This window comes from Mesocricetus auratus, unplaced genomic scaffold (genome assembly GCF_017639785.1).
Source record: "Mesocricetus auratus isolate SY011 unplaced genomic scaffold, BCM_Maur_2.0 Super-Scaffold_15014, whole genome shotgun sequence".
Lineage (NCBI taxonomy): Eukaryota > Metazoa > Chordata > Mammalia > Rodentia > Cricetidae > Mesocricetus > Mesocricetus auratus.
This window is the reverse complement of record NW_024429186.1, coordinates 9,745,416-9,763,891: the sequence shown is the minus strand read 5'-3', so window position 1 is coordinate 9,763,891 and position 18,476 is coordinate 9,745,416. Positions and strand designations below refer to the sequence as shown.

The window sequence follows — 18,476 nt, the reverse complement described above, 5'->3', positions numbered from 1 at the left end:
TGTCCTATATGACCTTGGCGACCCAGCAGCCCAGACTCCTTGCCCAGCCAGGCATGTATGCACTTCTCTCTATTACTGTCTGTTCCTTTGGGGCGAAGGGGCTTCCTGGAGGAGTGGAGAGGATACAGCCCTAACCAGTTGGTATCCCTGCCTCTGTATGTGTGACCAAGGGAGATTTTAACACCTATCACTTGATGTGACGATGGCCCCTATGGCACCCCTGATAGGGGCTAGAGGCTTGCATAGGGCCAGGGAGGACATCTCCCCTTTGAGGAGGTGGGTGACCTTGGAACCCCGACTGTAGCTGCTTCCCACTTCTGTAAGATCGGGGCAGCAATGGCCAAGTCTTGATAGATGAAACAGACAAGTGGGGAGTCCTTGCCACATGCAAAGGTGATTCCTAGGAGGACCTCCTCCTCTGGACCAATCTCCAAGCCCCTCTCCTCATTTTGGAATTAGAATGTAAACCGAGGAAAGGGTTGGGCTCCCCTGGGGTGTTTTCTGGAGGCAACGTTGGCTCTTACTGGTGTTTTCCTGGTTTACACAGGTTTCTTCAGGCTATCTGTTTCCACGTGGAAGCAATCCCCGGCTGCAGGCCAAGTGTAGGGACTTTCATCTGAATAATGCTTTTTTGTTGCTGCTTCTTATTCGTCATAAAAATATTTTGCATTTGTCAGATGCAAAATGAAACAGACAGACCCTTGCCTATTACCCTAAGGTACTCATGGGTACCGCGCCCACCTCACAAATCCTATGCACAAAATAGCAAGACCTCAAATGTGACAGAGTTGATTAAGGCCTGGCCTCGGATTTTTTTTTCTTTGTGCCTAAAATCACAGTGGGAAACTGGTCTTCATTTCCTCAGACGAAAAAGTGGCTTTGCAAGGACAAAGGTAGATAAAGTTTCAGTCTGCTGAGTTTAGAGAGGGTTAATCTTTTTTGTTTTGGGGGTCAATGAGCCGCAAGCATTTCTCTGAAGATGTGGGTGTAATCATATTATCTTTGTCACACACTCAGCCCTGTGGTGTTCGGAGAATCTGACAGCCTGTGACAGCTGCAGGGGCCTCACTAGCTGGCTGGGTCTGAAGCTTAATTCTGCAAGCAAGATTCCAGGTGCCTTGGAAAGAAGGGGTCTCCAGAGGAGTTCAGGGTACCATGCGCTACCTGAACAGGTTAGCTAAGCTGGTGCAGGGCCACCCAGGTCAGACTCTGAAGGTACACGGTAACCGTGTATGCTGCTTAAGAGTTAAACTGTCAGAGCACGCAGCAAGTCCCGGCTCTTTGCCAGCAAGCAGGCTCCACTGTTGACACACTCGGGCTGCTGTGTCTGCATTTCTCCAGAGGCCCATGTCCCCTTTGCCAACATCTATCTCAAGTCACATTCCCTTGGCGTTCTCATTCCATACAGCTAATCCCCTACAACACGGGCCAGCGCATTAGCTTTCTTGGCCTCTTAAGACCAAAAGGGAAAATGCTCCCCCCGTGGGTACATTGCAGACATTGTGGGAGGGAGACCATGGTGGTGAAATCATAGCTTCAGGCTCACACCTGCTGGCCACTGACAGGCTGCATGCGGCTAGTGTTTCAGTGTTGGAACGTATAAAATAAAAATAAAAAAAATAAATAAAGGAAGAGAAAAAGATAAACCTCGAGTCCCTGTGTGTGCAGAACTTGCTCTGGGCACCTATAACTGACTTGTAATTTGTCAGCTAAAATGCCCGTTGCATTTGTTTGCTGTTTGTAAAAGCCAATTTAAAAAAACCTACAGAAAAGCTACTCCACGAAATATTTATTGTAATTATACAGGAAATGCACTGCTAATTGATCAGTAGCGGCAAAAATCAATGTGCGCCTAACACTTAGCCCCTCCCTCAGCCCCCTCCTTCAATTAGGGGCCGTAATTGTCCTAGGAGCCTGCATTTTTCTGTACATTTGCATATGTCTGTAAAGACACCTCTTAACGTGTCCCTTCTGTAAGGGGCTATTTTAGAGCTCGAGTTTTTCCTTTTGCATTTTGTATCAGCTTGTTTTCTTCCCTGCAGAATGTGCTTGGCAATAACAGAGATCCATAGCCTTCCTTATGACACCCGGCACCGTAGATTCCCGAACGGCACACACACCGGAGCTCATTTAACCATCTCACTGCCAGCCTGAAATCTGGGCTCCTTTATCTTGACAGGTGTAAGTAATCACTGAGTGCTATAGATTTGGGTAGTGAGCTCACGAGTATTTATGACATGAACACAAATGACTATATAAGTGCATACATTAGCAGAATAAAAGGCAATATGCCTTGGACCAATAATAGGAAAATGTCTATGAGGAAAGGGTCATGATTAATCTGGTTCTTTGTAAAATGCAGAGGTCCATTAAAGGACAATTGGTCTGGCTGTTTCCCTCTTTTTAAGAGCTGGTTAATATTCTGGCGTATGTATGCAATGCTGTGGCTTACCCCGTGTTCTGTTATTGAAATTCGCAGCTGCAGTGTTCTCCAGAGAGCGTGTGCCAATGGAAGCAGGTCAAAACCCTACTCATCAGGGGGAGGCCAAGGGTTCCCGGTGCTCATTATATTATTTCAAAAATAAAACCCTGAATACATAAATAAAGGTGGTATCTGAACGGATCAGCGAGAAGGGCATGCCACACACCCACATTTTAATTAATGTGATCCAGCTCAGCCGATTAAAAAGACCTAAGCTGTTTTCATTTTATGCCATTGCTGATAGCACCACAGAGAACATTCTGGTAGCTAAGCTTGTGAACACATCCTTGACTGTGTTTACCCCAATCCTTACCGGGGACAGGGGGATAGCTGAGTAATGGTTTACACAGATTTATTTTCGCTGAGCGATTTTTCTAAAATACCATTTTGACCTTGCTACAATCTTGCCTTCCAATCCAGTCCTCTAGCTGACTTCCCACAGCTTCAGGGATGCTGTCCAAGAGGAAAGGGAAAGGGAAAAGGGGAAGAGGAGAAAGCTCACCCAGAAGTCCTCATCTCTCCCAGCCTGTGTCCCCGCTGGACATATTGTGCCTAGGGTGATGAACAGCCTTGACATGCCCCACCCCCATAGGAGACCCCTAGTTAGGTGTGTACGCCACCCATGCCCAAGACTTCTCAAACCCCGGTCACTGCAACAGTGACGCCTTGCCCACAGGATTTTCTAGTCGACATTTTTTCCCTGTAATTAAGTGAAGGGACCATTGCTAATCACCGTCCTTTTGTTCCCTCCAGAAACCCCTTCTGTGTCTCCTGAGTGCCACCTCTGAGACCTCTCCAGGCAGAGGGCTGCGCTGCATGCTGTGTGGTGAGTCTGCTCATCGCCGCAATGCTGCACACGCACTGCTGCACACGTGTGCACACACATGCCACCCACACCAGTGGGCTGAGAATCCCATGATTCTGCAGCCTGGCAATGAATCTGTCTTTGAGCTGCGCCGTGCCCTCTTGTCCCAACATGGAGGAGAGGGGAGCGCAGGTGCCCGCTGGAGCAGTTCTAGGGGCAGGACACACAAGGCTGAGAGTGTCTTTGAGTTAACTTTGCCTCTAGGGACAAAGGACTTGGTCTCTGAGTGTAGGGTGAAGTGGGGTTGGCGCCCTTTCTGTCCTGGCGTCACAGGATTAGGCTCAGGAATTGCAAGTAGCCTCTTCCTTAGCTCTCTAATGCAGCTACAGAACAGATTCAAGCTGTGTGTCCTTAGCTAGTCCACAAGCATCTCTGTGCTTTGGTTCCTTCCTTTCTTTCTTAAATCCGGAATCTCTCTCACACAGGCCCATTGAGATGTCAGTGAGAAAATAATTCAAATAAATCACCAGTGGCAGCAACACATGCATGATACCCAGTAAAATCCCAAACTTTCCCAGCCCAGACCAGCCAGGCGCCCTCTCCGCGGTGCTCCCTCCCTCTTCCCACGCCTTCCCTCTTCCAGGCAGCCGAGGCTTTTCAGCCAACAAGATTGACAGAAACAAACAAAAAAGCCCCCAGAATGTCTGAAGCCCGAGCTCCTGGGCCCTTGCAGACCCTCCCCCAAGGGACCCGTGCTTTTCTCAAACACCCGGGGCCGGTCCCAGCTGCCTTGCTGCATTAATTGGGGTTTCCTGTAGCGTGGTGGACAGTGTATCTGTATCTTATTTTCATATAAATAAATATAAGAAGTCAGATTGCCCACAGGCAGCATTTGGAGACTTCCGTGTTGCTGCCTTTGGCAGGGACGACTTTGGAGGAATAGTGGCTGTGATCTCCCGATGACCCTCACAAAGCTCAGCTTCCCAGCTTCACAAAGAAGCCCAGCCGCTCGCTGTCTCTCTGAGCCCTCTGCGTGCTCAGGCACAGCTGCGCGGCGGCCGCGATGGCTGCAGCAGCGGCTTTTGGTCGCCGCGGGCCGCTCGGGGAAGTGCGACTTGCCTGCCGCCCCTTACACAGAAGGGACCCTCCTGGGTTGCCTGCATAAGGGTGCTTGCTCTCTCCAGTGTTTGGTCTCCTCACTGGTCAGGCAGACATGTCCGAGTGCGCCCTTGCTTTCCACAGAAACCCATTTCTCCACCCCCTCAAGCCTGCATTTCACCCCTGTGCCTTGAGCAACCAGGGCTATTTGCGGATGCCTGGGCGGGGTCTCCTCCCCACCCAGCAGGGGCTAACCAGCTTGCTGCCCTCTGACCCCAGCTTCTGGGTTGGACTTTGGTGGACTTAATTCACCATGAATCACTTCTGAGCCCGTCACGGTCTTCAGTGACCGCTAACCAGGAATGTTTATCCACAAGCCTGTGTGTGTGTGTGTGTGTGTGTGTGTGTGAGTGATATGACTTCCTGTATGCGTGTCTCTGTTGTGTATCTGTGTGTGTGATTGTATGTGTCTCTGTGTGTGATATGTGTGTGCATGTGTCTGTGTGTGATATGTGTGTTGTTTGTGTGTATATGTTTGTATGTCTGAGTGTGTGTATCTGTGTTGTGTGTCTGTGTGTGATTGATGTATGTGATATGCATGTGTGTGTATATGATATGTGTGTGATATGTATGTGGTATGTGTGTGTGATATGTATGTGGTGTGTGTGATATGTATGTGGTGTGTGTGATATGTATGTGGTGTGTGTGATATGTATGTGGTGTGTGTGATATGTATGTGGTGTGTGTGATATGTATGTGGTGTGTGTGTGATATGTATGTGGTGTGTGTGTGATATGTATGTCTTTGGGTATGTGTGTGATGTGGTTTGCGTGTGTGTGTGATGTGTATGTGTCTTTGGTATGTATGTGATATGTATGTGGTGTGTGTGTGATATGTATGTGGTGTGTGTATGTGATATGTATGTGGTGTGTGTATGTGATATGTATGTGGTGTGTGTGATATGTATGTTGTGTATGTGATATGTGTGTGGTGTGTATGTGGTATGTGGTGTGTGTGTGATATGTATGTGGTGTGTGTGTGTGATATGTGATGTGTGTGTGATATGTATGTGGTGTGTGTATGTGATATGTATATGGTGTGTGTGTGATATGCATGTGGTGTGTGTGTGATATGTATGTGGTGTGTGTGTGTGATATGTGATGTGTGTGTGATATGTATGTGGTGTGTGTGTGATATGTATGTGGTGTGTGTGTGTGATTTGCATGTTGTGTGTCTGTGTGATATGTGTGTGTGATATGTATGTGGTGTGTGTTGATATGTATGTGGTGTGTGTATGTGATATGTATGTGGTGTGTGTGTGATATGTATGTGGTGTGTGTGTGTGATATGTGATGTGTGTGTGATATGTATGTGGTGTGTGTGTGATATGTATGTGGTGTGTGTGTGTGATTTGCATGTTGTGTGTCTGTGTGATATGTGTGTGTGATATGTATGTGGTGTGTGTTGATATGTATGTGGTGTGTGTATGTGATATGTATGTGGTGTGTGTGATATGTATGTGGTGTGTGTGTGATATGTGATGTGTGTGTGATATGTATGTGGTGTGTGTGATATGTGATGTGTGCGTGTGATATGTATGTGGTGTGTGTGTGTGATATGTGATGTGTATGTGATATGCATGTGGTGTGTGTGTGATATGTATGTTGTGTATGTGATATGTGTGTGGTGTGTATGTAGTGTGTGTATGTGATATGTATGTGGTGTGTGTGTGATACGTATGTGGTGTGTGTGTGATATGTGATGTGTGTGTGATATGTATGTGGTGTGTGTGTGATATGTGATGTGTGTGTGTGATATGTATGTGGTGTGTGTATGTGATATGTATGTGGTATGTGTATGTGATATGCATGTGGTGTGTGTGTGATATGTATGTTGTGTATGTGATATGTGTGTGGTGTGTATGTGGTGTGTGTATGTGATATGTATGTGGTGTGTATGTGATATGTATGTGGCGTGTGTGTGATATGTATGTGGCGTGTGTGTGATATGTATGTGGTGTGTATGTGATATGTATGTGATGTGTGTGTGACATGTATGTGGCGTGTGTGTGATATGTATGTGGTGTGTATGTGATATGTGTGTGGTGTGTGTGATATGTATATGGTGTGTGTATGTGATATGTATGTGGCATGTGTGTGATATGTATGTGGTGTGTATGTGATATGTATGTGATGTGTGTGTGACATGTATGTGGCGTGTGTGTGATATGTATGTGGTGTGTGTATGTGATATGTATGTGGTGTGTGTATGTGATATGTATGTGGCGTGTGTATGTGATATGTATGTGGCGTGTGTATGTGATATGTATGTGGTGTGTGTGATATGTATGTGGTGTGTGTATGTGATATGTATGTGGCGTGTGTGTGATATGTATGTGGTGTGTATGTGATATGTATGTGATGTGTGTGTGACATGTATGTGGCGTGTGTGTGATATGTATGTGGTGTGTGTATGTGATATGTATGTGGTGTGTGTATGTGATATGTATGTGGTGTGTGTATGTGATATGTATATGGCGTGTGTGTGATATGTGTGTGGTGTGTATGTGGTGTGTGTGTGATATGTATGTGATGTGTGTGTGATATGTATGTGGTGTGTGTGTGATATGTATGTGGTGTGTATGTGATATGTATGTGATGTGTGTGTGACATGTATGTGGTGTGTGTGATATGTATATGGTGTGTGTGTATGGTTGTGTGCTCACCTTCCTCATCCACGCCCCACGGGAACTCTCCCCACACAATACTGCAAAGGCAAAGGAGACACATGTGAACGTCACATCACCAACTGTAAATGTCCACATTTGGAGCTCCAAAGAAGCCCTTTAATAGACAACAGCAGCAGTGATGAACCCCGCACCGAGGCTCTCTGAGTGCAGCCTTAGCCCAGGAGACACTAGACAGCCTGTCTGTCCTCTGCTTCACCTGCAACACGGTGCTGCCCCCGCTTGGGGGTCATAAGCAACCACGTGACCTTGAGGTTCTCAGATCTGATTTGTGGGAGCTGGACACCCAGGCGACAGAAACGAGGGGGGCTTTGCTCAAACAGTTCTGCTATTTTCAAATTCTTTTTCCCTGCTCCCTTTGAAGTATTTCTCTTTACGGAGATGTGGGCTGCTAAACTTTAGCCAGGAAACAGCAGCCAGCATGTCAGCTATCCCATGAATGGACACACGCACACATCACACACTTACACCGAGCGCACACACTGGGAACATTTTCAGGAGATTCCTGTAGAAGCTGCCGGGCACTGGTGTGTCTGGTTGAGAGACCCCCACCACCCGGTGCACTACATGAGTGGGCCAGAAAGAGGTACATCCAGACCATAGCGTCATGGACCACATCTATCAGTGCAGGCTCCTCTTCCCACCGCTGGAGGGATGCTTGGCCAAGCCCCGCCCCTCAAACTCTGCGAGGGCACAGACTCCAGAAAAGCGGCCTGCTGTTCCTATAAACAGCTGGTACCTCACACAAGGGCCCCCACAGCCCTGTTTTCATGCCCCCCTCCCCCGCCTTTACCAGACTGTCGTCTTGCAGGTGACTCAGGCTAGCACCCCTGAAACCAGGCACTGGAGACCCCTGACCACTCCCAAGGCCCTCCCTTCACGGGGCGTGGGCTGCGGGACATCCCCCAGCATCCTCGACTGTCCCTAGCACTCATCCCCGGTCTTTTTGCCTCTCCCTCAGTGCCTCAGTTGCACAGAGGCAACCCCCCAACCATCAGCGTGCCTTTGTGGCGTGACCCCTGGCAAGGTCGTGGCGAAGGTTGCAGCGGAGGCCATGAATCCTTACCCTGACCCCGGCCAGCCCCTCTCTAGCCACTCCCACTTGTTTGCTCGGGATGGCCATGTGGGAACTTTCCCCAAGCCCATCTCTTTGAACTCCTAGGCAGCGAGACAACACCGCTGCAGCCTCCCGTCATGCACTGGCCCGCCTCTCTGCTCGGGACCTCCAGTAGCAGGGAACCCCCTCTCCCCAGCAGGCTGAGATGCTCTGCCCGTCCCTCCCCTGTCATGTGCATCAGCCCCCGGCTGCACAGAAGTCTGCCGTGCCTCAACCCCCGGTCTTTACAGGAGGCAAGCTCCCTCTCTCCAGGGTCCTCCTGGGCAGTGCTGAATAGCAACACTCCCACCCACCGTGAGAACAAGGGACCTCTACACCCGGCTGGGACTGCTTCTTCCGTGGTCTTCTGTACCTGGGACAGAACCCTTTGCCCTGTTGTCCTTCCAGCAGCCCAGAGTGGGTGTTCTGCGTGTGTGTGTGTGTGTGTGTGTGTGTGTGTGTGTGTGTGTATGTGTGCACGTGCGTGTGTGCGTGAGCTTTGTCTCTAGCTGTTAAGCGGCTCTGAGCCCTCTTGGTTTTTTCCTCTCTCTACCTCTCACTCCCCCCTGCCCCACCCCCACCCCCCGCATTTTATGGCTCCTTCACCAGGTGCTAGGAAGAAGCCTCTTAATGCAAAGCCCCTACTTTTTAATCTTCCTGCTGGTATGGTGCTTGCCTGGCTGGTCTGGTTGCCCTGCAAAAGTGGCAGCTGCAGAAACAGCTGCAACAGGTCTGGGGTTTTGGTGGGGGCAGCTGCACAGCTAGGCTTGACTCTCACTCTGTACTTGGGAGACCACACAATTCCCTGTAGTTTTCAGAGTCGTGGGGCTTTCCCTGTGAAATTGAGATGAGAGTATTTCTCTCACCACCTTGAAGTGAGAACTTAAGGAAATGAGAGTAGCTTAACCTTCACCAGGTACTTTATAAATGCTTGTGGAGTTGTCAGTGTCAGTGGGACCCAGGAGAAAGCGACGTGTAACAAGAGTCACGAGAGAGAAAACAGTCTGGCTTTTCAAGACACCGTGCTGCATACATGCTGCAATATCTCCTGGCAGAGGCCCCTCTGCTGGCTTAATTGAACAAATCAAGCCAGTCAGAGGCAGCCCTTAGCCTGGGGAACTCACGGTAGATGCAGCAATCCTGAGGAATGCCATGGAGAGCCCACACCACATTTACATGGGATATTTAAACATTTGGGGAAAACCGAAAGGCAGAAAGGGATGTTTCCTTCCTGACACTCCCATGAAGGGTTAATTAAGACAGGGAGGTTTAGGGAGGCAATCCAGAAGGCTCAGGGCATCCCCTAGACTGGGAAATGGCTAACTCTCCACGCATTCACACTCCCAGACACTGCAGCACACTTACCTCCTAGGTCCCAAGAGTGAGGGTAGGGACAAAGTGATGATGTCAGTTGGCCGGACGGCCGATCGCTCGGTCTGTCAGTCAGTCGGTCGGTCGATCGGTCGGTCGGTCAGTCGGCTTCCTGTCTTCGTACTGCAACCATCCTGGAGGAGAAAAAAAAACAGAAATTTTTTTTTTAAAAATTTTTGAAATAAAAGAAAAAAATCGAAAAAAAAGTAGTGTACCATACATAAAAACACTAAAGGGAGGGTGCTAGCTATATTTGGGGCTTTATTTAAGCTCCTGGAAGAACCTCTGACTGAACTGGGCTATCTGTCCAGACTTCACCCGGGGAACCTCACAAATAGGACTCTCATGATCTATGTTGCATTCAGGAAGAAGCTAAGGCACAGAAAAGCCAAATCCCATACTCATGCCCCTCACTTGGTGTGAGGTTGGGCCAGGATGAACACTAGGGCTCTCCAAGGCTCCCCATCACACCCTGCTGCTGAAGACTGCCTAGAAAGGCTGTGCTGAGTGTTAGGGCATGATGTGGGTGGACAGAGAATAGTTTGATTAGTTGCAAGCACCTCCCACTGTATTTGAGATTCCTGCTCTTTTCTTGCACCAATACATTTGAGGGGCGGGTTCAAAGCCTGTGCAAACACCTATAGACAGGCTCATGAAACTGATATTAAAGTGGGCCCCTATTTATCTGTAATCAAATTGTAGGTAAATATAGTGGGGGCTGGGGTTCGCTCCTGTGAGTGGCGGGTTGCCAAGGGTACTATTGAGCTTCCTGGTGGAAAGTATCAGCGTTAAGTGACCTTAGAGCTGGTAGCAAAGACCTCCTAAGGCAGCCCTCTCATCTCAGGGAAGTGCCCTACACTGACCACTTCTGGTATGGGGACCCCATGCCTCTTTCTCAGACATAAACTGGGTCCCTGAGCCACCACTCATCTCAATTTGCCATCTGTGAGAGAGAAATAGAACCAACTCCTAAGTGATCGAAAAGGGAACCAAGCATTATTCTAGAGATGCTACCACATCCACAGTTCTTTCTGTGATACCTACAGTTGCCAGACACCTGATTGCTTTTCAGAGCTGTACTCAACAAGAAAACTCAGGCTGCTCCCCTTCCTTCACTGGGGACAGGGGAGTAGTAGTTAGATACCCTCTACGAAGTAGCATACAAAAGAGTTCTGCACCAGGTATGTTAGGGGATGGGCCACTTAAGATTTGTGCCAAATCACAGTGCTGTGGAAAGGGTCTGAAATCTGGCACTGGGTAAATGTCCAGGGATTCACAAGGATGTCCCCAACTAAGAATCTAAGTAATAGTTGAGAGACTACTTTAATGGTGTGCCCCGAAAATGAGACTGGTAACTACCTTATATGGCACCTTAAAGACTTCTTCATCCAGAAGCTGCTAGAAGCAGAAGCTAATGCTGCTCCCCTACAATGAGATTGATGAGTACCTTATATGCCATTCTATAGTATTCATCCAGTAGTTGAAGGGTTAAAAGCAAATGCCACTCCCCTACAATGAGATTGATGAGTACCTTATATGCCATTCTATAGTATTCATCCAGTAGTTGAAGGGTTGAAAGCAAATGCCACTCCCCTACAATGAGATTGATGAGTACCTTATATGCCATTCTATAGTATTCATCCAGTAGTTGAAGGGTTAAAAGCAAATGCCACTCCCCTACAATGAGATTGATGAGTACCTTATATGCCATTCTATAGTATTCATCCAGTAGTTGAAGGGTTAAAAGCAAATGCCGCTCCCCTACAATGAGATTGATGAGTACCTTATATGCCATTCTATAGTATTCATCCAGTAGTTGAAGGGTTAAAAGCAAATGCCCCTCCCCTACAATGAGATTGATGAGTACCTTATATGCCATTCTATAGTATTCATCCAGTAGTTGAAGGGTTAAAAGCAAATGCCACTCCCCTACAGTGAGATTGATGAGTACCTTATATGCCATTCTATAGTATTCATCCAGTAGTTGAAGGGTTAAAAGCAAATGCCCCTCCCCTATAGTGAGATTGATGAGTACCTTATATGCCATTCTATAGTATTCATCCAGTAGTTGAAGGGTTAAAAGCTAATGCCACTCCCTTACAATGAGATTGATGAGTACCTTATATGCCATTCTATAGTATTCATCCAGTAGTTGAAGGGTTAAAAGCTAATGCCGCTCCCCTACAATGAGATTGATGAGTACCTTATATGCCATTCTATAGTATTCATCCAGTAGTTGAAGGGTTAAAAGCAAATGCCGCTCCCCTACAATGAGATTGATGAGTACCTTATATGCCATTCTATAGTATTCATCCAGTAGTTGAAGGGTTAAAAGCAAATGCGGCTCCCCTACAATGAGATTGATGAGTACCTTATATGCCATTCTATAGTATTCATCCAGTAGTTGAAGGGTTAAAAGCAAATGCCCCTCCCCATAGTGAGATTGATGAGTACCTTATATGCCATTCTATAGTATTCATCCAGTAGTTGAAGGGTTAAAAGCTAATGCCGCTCCCCTACAATGAGATTGATGAGTACCTTATATGCCATTCTATAGTATTCATCCAGTAGTTGAAGGGTTAAAAGCTAATGCCACTCCCCTATAATGAGATTGATGACTGCCTTATATGCCATTCTATAGTATTCATCCAGTAGTTGAAGGGTTAAAAGCAAATGCGGCTCCCCTACAATGAGATTGATGAGTACCTTATATGCCATTCTATAGTATTCATCCAGTAGTTGAAGGGTTAAAAGCAAATGCCCCTCCCCTATAGTGAGATTGATGAGTACCTTATATGCCATTCTATAGTATTCATCCAGTAGTTGAAGGGTTAAAAGCTAATGCCGCTCCCCTACAATGAGATTGATGAGTACCTTATATGCCATTCTATAGTATTCATCCAGTAGTTGAAGGGTTAAAAGCTAATGCCACTCCCCTATAATGAGATTGATGACTGCCTTATATGCCACGCTAGAGTCTTCATTCAGTAGCTGATGGAAGCAGAAGCGAGTGCCCCTCCCCTATAGTGACGTTGTGGACTACCTTATCTGCCACCCTAGAGACTTCATCCAGTAGTATTGATGACTACCTTATGTGCCACCCTAGAGCCTTCATCCAGTAGGTGATGGAGCCTTCATCCAGTATCTGATGGAAGCAGAAGCGAATGCACCTGCCCTATAATGAGATTGATGGGTACCTTTCAAACCATCCTAGAGTCTTCATCCAGTAGCACTGATGACCTACCTTATATCCCATCATAGAGCCTTCATCCAGTAGGTTATGGAGCCTTCATCCAGTATCTGATGGAAGCAGAAGCAAACGCCCCTCCCCCTCCCCTATAATGAGATTGATGCCTACCTTATCTGCCACCCTAGACCCTTCATCCAGTAGTTGCTGTCAACAGACAAAAATGGCCCTCCCCTATGATGAGATTTATGACTGCTTTATACCAACCTCCAGCCTTCATCCAGTAGCTAATGGAAACATAAGCAAATGCCCCTCCCCTATAATGAGATCAATTAGTACCTTATCTGTCATCCTAGAGCCTTCATCTAGTAGTTGCTGTCAACAAAAGTAAATGCCCCTCCCATAATGACATTGATGACTACCCTATATGCCATCCTAGAGCCTTCATCCAGTAGTTGCTGTCAGCAGAAGTGAATGCCCCCCCCAATGAGATAGATGTGTACCTTTTATGTCAGCTTAGAGTCTTCATCCAGTAGCTGATGGAAGCAGAAGCGAGTGTCTCTCCCCTATAATGAGATTAATGACTGCCTCATTTGCCATCTTAGATCCTTAATCCCATAGTTGCTGTCAAGAGAAGCAAATCCCCTCCTCTATAAAGAGATTGATGACTACCTTATATGCCACCCTAGACCCTTCATCCAGTATTTAGTGTCAGCAGAAGCAAATGCCAATCCCCTATAATGAGATTGATGACTACCTTATCTGCCATCCTAGAGCCTTCATCCAGTAGTTGCTGTCAACAGAAGTAAATGCCCCTCCCTTATGATGAGATTGATGACTACCTTATATGCAACCCTAGAGCCTTCATACAACAGCTTATGGAAGCAGAAGGGTATACTTCTCCCTTATAATGATATTTATGTGTACTTTATCTGCCATCCTAGAGCCTTCATCCAGTAGTTGCTGTTACCAAAAGTGAATTCCCCTCCCCAATAATGTAATTGATGAGTATCTTTTATGCCATCTTAGAGTCTTCATCCAGTAGTTGATGGAAACAGAAGTGAATGTCCTTTCCCTTTAATAACGTTAAAGACTACCTCATATGCCATCCTATAGCATTCATGCAATAGTTGCTCTCAGCAGAAGCAAATGCCTCTCCCCTATAATGAGATTTATGGCTTACCTATATTCCATCCCTGAGCCTTCATCCAGTAGTTGCTGTCAACAGAAGTAAAAGCCCCTCCCATATAATTAGATAGATGAGTACTGTATATGGCATCCTAGACCATCATGAAACAGTAGCTGTCAGTAGACATGAATGTCCCCCATGTAATGAGATTGATGTATACATTTTATGTCAGTTTAGAGTCTTCATCCAGTAGCTGTTGGAAGCAGAAGTGAATGCCCCTCCCTTATAATGAGACTGATGACTACCTTATATACCATTGTAGAGCGTTCCTCTAGTAGCTGCTGGAAGGTGAAGCAAATGTCCCTCCCCTATAATGACATTGGTGACTACCTTATCTGTCATCCTGGAGCCTTCATCCAGTAGCTGCTGTCAGGAAAAGCAAATGCCCCTCGCCTATAATGAGATTGATGACTAACTTATATGCCATCCTAGAGCCTTTTTCTAGTAGTTGCTTTAGCAGAAACAAAATCCACTCCCCTATAATGAGATTGGTGAGTACTTTATGTGCCATCCTAGATCATCTAATAGTTGCTGTCAAAAGAAGCAAATGCCCCTCACCTGAAATGAGATTGATGAGTACTTCATATGCCATCCTAGAGCATTCATCCAGTTGCATTCATGACTACATTATATGCCATCCTAGAGTATTTATCAAGTAGCTGATGGAAGCAAAAGCAAAAGCCCCTCCCCTATAATGAGATTAATGACTTACCTTATATGCTACCCTAGAACCTTTGTCCAGTAGCTGATGGAAGCAGAGGCAAGTGCCCCTCCCCTATAATGAGACTGATGACTACCATACATGCCATCCTAGAGCCTTCCTCCAATAATTGCTGTCAACAGAACTAAATGTCCCTCCCATATAATGATATTGATGTGTACCTTATATGACATCCTAGACCTTCATAAATTAGTTGCTGTAAGCAGAAGCGAATGCCACCCCTCCATAATGAGATTGATGTGTACCTTATATGTCAGCTTAGAGTCTTCATCCACTAGCTGATGGAAGCAGAAGCGAATGTCCCTCCCCTATAATGAGATTGATGAGTACTGTTCATAACATCTTAGAGTCTTCATCCATTAGCTGATGGAAGCAGAGGCAAATGCCCCACCCCTATAATGAGATTGATGATTACCTTATATACCATCATAGAGCATTCCTCTAGTAGCTGCTGGAAAGAAAAGTGAATGTCCTTTCCCTATAATGACATTGATGACGACCTTATATGCCATCCTAGAGCCTTCATCCAGTAGTTGCTGTCAACAAATGCAAATTCCCCTCCCCTATAATGAGATTGATAACTACTTTTTATGCCACCCTCCAGTCTTCATCCAGTAGCTAATGGAAGCAGAAGCAAATGCCCCTCCCATATAACGAGATCAATACGTACCTTATATGCCATCCTAGAAACTTCATCCAGTAGTTGCTGTCAGGAAAAGAGAATGCCCCTCCCCTATAATGAGATTGATGACTAACTTATCTGTCATCCCGGAGCCTTCATCCAGTAGTTGCTGTTAGCAGAAACGAAATCCACTCCCCCATAATGAGATTTATGAGTACTTTATATGTTATCCTAGAGTATTCTTGCAGTAACCTATAGAAGAAGAAGCAAAAGCCCCTCCCCTACAATGAGACTGATGATTACCATATCTGCCATCCTAGAGCCTTCATCCATGGTTGCAGTCAACAGAAGCAAATGCCCCTCCTCTATAATGAGATTGATGACTACCCTATCTACCATCCTAGAGCCTTCATACAATAGCTTATAGAAGCAGAAGGGAAAACCCGCCTATATAATGACATTTATGAGTACCTTATCTGCAATCCGAGAGGCTTCATTCAGTAGTTGCTGTCCACAGAAGTAAATGCCCCTCCCCATTAATGAGATTGATGATTACCCTATATGCCATCCTAGAGCCTTCATCCAGTAGTTGCTGTCAACAGAAGCAAATGCCCTTCCTCTATTCTGATATTGATATTGATGACTACCGTGTATGCAACCATCAGGCCTTCATCCAGTGACTGATGGAAGCAGTATCGAATGCCCTTCCCTTATATTGAGATTGATGACTACCTTATCTGCCATCTAGGAGTCTTCATTCATAGTTGCTGTCAACATAAGCAAATGCTCCTCCCCTATAATGAGATTGATGACTACCTTATCTGCCATCCTAGAGCCTTCATCCGGTAGTTGCTGTCAGGAAAACTGAATGCCCCCCCATAATGAGATTGATGTGTATCTTTTATGTCAGCTTAGAGTCCTCATCCACTAGCTGATGGAAGCAGAAGCGAATGCCCCTCCCCAATAATGAGATTGATGACTACCCTATATACCATCCTAGAGCCTTCATCTAGTAGTTGCTGTCAAAGAAGTAAATGCCCCTCCCCTATAATGAGATTGATGACTACCCTATATACCATCCTAGAGCCTTCATCCAGTAGTTGCTGTCAACAGAAGCAAATGCCCCTCCCCTATAATGAGATTGATGACTACCCCACAAGCTATCCTTGAGCCTTCCTCCAGTAGTTGCTGTCAATAGGAATAAATGCCCCTCCCATATAATGAGATTCATGAGTGTCTTATCTGCAATCCTAGAGCTTCCAGTAGTTGCTGTTGGCAGAAGCAAATGCCCCCCATAATGAGATTGATGTGTACCTTTTATGTCAGCTTAGAATCTTCATCTAGTAGCTGATGGAAGCAGAAGCGAATGCCCCTCCCCTATAATGAGATTAATGACTGCCTCATTTGCAATCTTAGATCCTTAATCCAGTAGTTGCTGTCAAGAGAAGCAAATCCCCTCCTCTATAAAGAGATTGATGACTACCTTATATGCCACCCTAGAGCCTTCATCCGGTAGTTGCTGTCAGGAAAAGTGAATGCCCCCCCCCCATAATGAGATTGATGTGTACCTTTTATGTCAGCATAGAGTCTTCATCCACTAGCTGATGGAAGCAGAAGCGAATGCCCCTCCCCTATAATGAGATTGATGACTACCCTATATACCATCCTAGAGCCTTTATCCAGTAGTTGCTGTCAGGAAAACTGAATGCCCCCCCCCATAATGAGATTGATGTGTACTTTTTATGTCAGCATAGAGTCTTCATCCACTAGCTGATGGAAGCAGAAGCGAATGCCCCTCCCCTATAATGAGATTGATAACTACCTATATACCATCCTAGAGCCTTCATCTAGTAGTTGCTGTCAACAGAAGCAAATGCCCCTCCCCTATAATGACATTTATGACTATCCTATAAGCTATCTTTGAGCCTTCTTCCAGTAGTTGCTGTCAAAAAAGTAAATGCCCCTCCCATATAATGAAATTCATGACTGTCTTATCTGCAATCCTAGAGCCTTCATCCAGTAGTTGCTGTCAACAGAAGCAAATGCCCCTCCCCTATAATGAGATTGATGACTACCCCACAAGCTATCCTTGAGCCTTCCTCCAGTAGTTGCTGTCAATAGGAATAAATGCCCCTCCCATATAATGAGATTCATGAGTGTCTTATATGAAATCCTAGAGCTTCCAGTAGTTGCTGTTGGCAGAAGCAAATGCCCCCCCAATGAGATTGATGTGTACCTTTTATGTCAGCTTAGAATCTTCATCTAGTAGCTGATGGAAGCAGAAGCGAATGCCCCTCCCCTATAATGAGATTGATAACTACCCTATATACCATCCTAGAGCCTTCATCCAGTAGTTGCTGTCAACAGAAGCAAATGCCCCTCCCCTATAATGAGATTGATGACTACCCCACAAGCTATCCTTGAGCCTTCCTCCAGTAGTTGCTGTCAATAGGAATAAATGCCCCTCCCATATAATGAGATTCATGAGTGTCTTATATGAAATCCTAGAGCTTCCAGTAGTTGCTGTTGGCAGAAGCAAATGCCCCCCCAATGAGATAGATGTGTACCTTTTATGTCAGCTTAGAATCTTCATCCAGTAGCTGATGGAAGCAGAAGCGAGTGTCTCTCCCCTATAATGAGATTAATGACTGCCTCATTTGCCATTTTAGATCCTTAATCCCGTAGTTGCTGTCAAGAGAAGCAAATCCCCTCCTCTATAAAGAGATTGATGACTACCTTATATGCCACCCTAGACCCTTCATCCAGTATTTAGTGTCAGCAGAAGCAAATGCCAATCCCCTCTAATGAGACTGATGACTACCTTATCTGCCATCCTAGAGCCTTTATCCAGTAGTTGCTGGCAGGAAAACTGAATGCCCCCCCCATAATGAGATTGATGTGTACCTTTTATGTCACCTTAGAGTCCTCATCCACTAGCTGATGGAAGCAGAAGCAAATGTCCCTCCCCTATAAAGAGATTGATGACTACCCTACACGCTAACCTTGAGCCTTCCTCCAGAAGTTGCTGTCAACAGAACTAAATGCCCCTCCCATATAATGAGATTCATGAGTGTCTTATCTGCAATCCTAGAGCCTTTTTAGTTGCTGTCAGCAGAAGCAAATGCCCCCCCATAATGAGATTAATACGTACCTTTTTTC

The 18,476-nt window shown here is 46.0% G+C and overlaps 1 non-coding gene across 1 annotated transcript; it reads left to right on the top strand.

The window, feature by feature from the left end:
- The first annotated feature begins 2,294 nt into the window (after positions 1-2,294).
- Positions 2,295-2,371, top strand: LOC121139626. Its single transcript, XR_005876534.1, has one exon. It is a non-coding gene; the product is annotated as a small nucleolar RNA SNORD112 (small nucleolar RNA).
- The last annotated feature ends 16,105 nt before the right edge of the window (positions 2,372-18,476 follow it).